At 43.8% G+C, this 3,577-nt stretch overlaps 1 protein-coding gene across 2 annotated transcripts in view; it reads left to right on the plus strand.

The window, feature by feature from the left end:
- zfr (zinc finger RNA binding protein) overlaps window positions 1-3,577 on the plus strand; it is an 87,137-nt gene that overhangs the window by 30,039 nt on the left and 53,521 nt on the right. The window lies entirely within an intron of this gene.

Consider the following 3,577-nt stretch of genomic DNA (forward strand, 5'->3'; position numbering starts at 1 on the left):
CTGGAAGAAGTGGCTGGGGAGAGGGAAGTCTGGGCCTTCCTTCTGAAGCTGCTGCCCCTGTTTTATGGAATGACTTACCTTTCCAGATTAGATCTGCCCACATCCTGGATCATTTTAAATTGCTTCTTAAAACTCATTTTTACTCTTTGGCATTTAATTGATGTATTGTTTTGTGCTCTGTTTTGGCAATTTTGTTGTCGTTCTTGTACAGCACTTTCGTGCAGTTTTATACCCGTTTTAAAGTGCTATATAAATAAATTTGACATTGACATATTAGTTGTTACCACCCCCACGCCACTAGAGGCAGTAGCAGGCCCTAAAAGATGCGACTAAAGAGCAGATTTAGAAGTACACCGAAAGCTACAGAATTTGGTAAAAACGGTGAGCTTTGCTGAATTAAAGACACAAGTTCAAATCCATGATGAGAGTGGAACTCATTCAATCAGTGCTCCGCCGCAGCACTGATTGGCTAAGCAATGTAACATGATCCTCTGCATTGAGTGATAGCAAAATGGGGCGCGTCATCACGACACAAGTGTGTCTTTACCTCCGCGGCATAGGCTCAGTCGAACCCCTGAGACCGACTCATCGAACCCCTGGGGTTCGATCGGACCCAGGTTAAGAACCACTGGTCTATATACATATGTGTATATACAGTATGTGTATGTGTGTGTATGTATGTATGTATGTATATATATATATACTTACAGTCATGGCCAAAAGTTTTGAGAATGACACACATATATTTTCACATGATCTGCTACCCTCTGGTTTTCATGTATGTAAGATGTTTTCATCACATACAGAAATACAATTGCAATCATGTTATGAGTAACAAAAGCTTTTATTGACAGTTAGAATGGGTTAAAGCAGCAAGTCAATATTTGCAGTGTTGACCTCTCCTCTTCAGGACCTCTGAAATTCTCCCTGGCATGCTCTCAATCAACTTCTTGGCCAAATCCTGACTGATAGCAGTTCATTCTTGCACAATCAATGCTTACATTTTGTCAGAATTCCTAGGTTTTTGTTTGTCCACCCRTCTCTTGATGATTGACCACAAGTTTTCAATGGGATTAAGATCTGGGGAGTTTACAGGCCATGGACCCAAAATCTCTGTTTTGTTCCCTGAGCCAGTTAGTTATAACCTTTGCTTTATGGCAAGGTGCTCCATCATGCTGGAAAAGGCATTGTTCATTACCAAACTGCTCTTGGACGGTTGGGAGAAGTTGCTTTCAGAGGACATTGTGGTATCATTCTTTATTCATGGCTGTGTTTTTAGGGAGCCAACTCCCTTGGCTGAGAAGCAACCCCACACATGAATGGTTTCAGGATACTTTACAGTTGGCATGAGACGAGACTGGTGGTAGCGCTCACCTCGTCTTCTCCGAACAAGCTGTTTTCCAGATGTCCMAAACAATCGGAAAGGGGATTCATCAGAGAAAATGACTTTACCCCAGTCCTCAGCAGTCCACTCCCTATACCTTTTGCAGAATATCAGTCTGTCCCTGATGTTTTTCCTGGAGAGAAGTGGCTTCTTTGCTGCCCTCTTTGAGACCAGGCCTTGCTCCAAGAGTCTCCGCCTCAGTGTGTGCAGTTGCACTCACACCTGCCTGCTGCCATTTCTGAGCAAGCTCTGCACTGCTGGTAGCCCGATCCCGCAGCTGAAACACTTTTAAGAGACGGTCCTGGTACTTCTTGGGCGCCCTGGAGCCTTTTTGGCAACAATGGAACCTCTCTCCTTGAAGTTTCTTGATGATGCGATAGATTGTTGACTGAGGTGAATCTTTCTAGCTGCTCTTCCCTGTTAGGCCATTTTTGTGCAGTGCAATGATGACTTCACGTGTTTCTTTAGAGATAACCATGGTCCACAGAAGAGAAACAATGATGCCAAGCACCAACCTCTTTAAAGTGTCCAGTGGTGTCATTCTTACTTAATCATGACAGATTGATCTTCAGCCCTGTCCTCATCACACCCACACCACAAGCTTTTCAGCAGATGGAAGCATGAAGTGCTCCAAAACCTCCTGATAGCTGCTGCATTGACCCTGCCCTTGATAGAACACAGTGGACCAACACCAGCAGCTCCCCAGACCATCACTGACTGTGGGTACTTGACACTGGACATCTAGCACTTTGGCATWTCCTTCTCCCCAGTCTTCCTCCAGACTCTGGCACCTTGATTTCTGAATGACATACAAAATTTACTTTCATCCGAAAAAAGTACTTTGGACCACTGAGTAACAGTCCAGTGCTGCTTCTCTGTAGTCCAGGTCAGGCGCTTCTGCCACTGTTTCTGGTTCAAAAGTGGCTTCACCTGGGAAATGCTTCACCTGTAGCCCATTTCCTGCACACACCTGTGCAAGGTGGATCTGGATGTTTCTACTCCAGACTCAGTCCACTGCTTCCACAGGTCCCCAAGGTCTGGAATCGGACCTTCTCCACAATCTTCCTCAGGGTCCGGTCACCTCTTCTCATTGTGCAGCGTCTTCTGCCACACTTTTTCCTTCCCACAGACTTCCCACTGAGGTGCCTTGATACAACACTCTGCGAACAGCCTATTCGTTCAGAAATTTATTTCTGTGTCTTACCCTCTTGCTTGAGGGCGTCAATGATGGCCTTCTGGACAGCAGTCAGGTCAGCAGTCTGACCCATGATTGCAGTTTTGAATAATGAACCAGGCTGGGAGTTTTTAAAAGCCTCAGGAATCTTTTGCAGGTGTTTAGAGTTACTTCGTTGATTCAGATGATGAGGTTAACGGCTCGTTCAGAGAACCTTTTAATGATATGCTAATTTTTTGAGATAGGAATTTTGGGTTTTCATGAGCTGTATGCCAAAATCCTCAGTATTAAATCAATAAAAGAACTGAAATATTTCAGTTGGTGTGCAATGAATCTAAAGTATATGCCAATTTTATTTTTATCATTACACTATGAAAATAATAAACTTTATCACAATATGCTAATTTTTTGAGAAGGACTTGTACATATATACATATATACAGTGATCCCTCGTTTTTCGTGGGGGTTGCGTTCCAAACATAACCCGCGATAAGTGAAATCCGCGAAGTAGAGTTACCTTTAGGTTTTACAATTATTATACAACATAATTGAAACCAAAGAACAAAACCTGTTTTCAGGTCAGCGGATGTGCGTGTTCATCAATTGGGCCTTAATGTGATCTGGAGTCGTGTCATTAAAGTGTCTCCTCCAAGCTGCCCCGCGAGATTCACAGCTGTATCTACAACAGAGCAATGGATCTCTTCAAGCGAGCCTCCGGTCGGGTTTTGCTCTGATTCTGGACAGTTTTTTTCGGTAGGCATTCAAAGTTTGTTTTCATCTCCTGAATGGCCAGTCTGTATTACTTATATTTAAATACTGTAACATTATTGGCACACAGGTAGAGCAGAACCGCAGAGACTGTTTAGCCAATCAGGACGCAGAACACAATGCACTGTGGAAAAAAACTGCACAAAAAAAATTCCGCGAAGCAGCGAGACCGCGAAAGGTGAACCGTGTTATAGCGAGGGTTCACTGTGTGTGTGTGTGTGTGTGTGTGTGTGTGTGTGTGTGTGTGTGTG

This window comes from Poecilia reticulata, linkage group LG9, assembly GCF_000633615.1.
Source record: "Poecilia reticulata strain Guanapo linkage group LG9, Guppy_female_1.0+MT, whole genome shotgun sequence".
In the NCBI taxonomy this organism is placed as follows: Eukaryota; Metazoa; Chordata; class Actinopteri; order Cyprinodontiformes; family Poeciliidae; genus Poecilia; species Poecilia reticulata.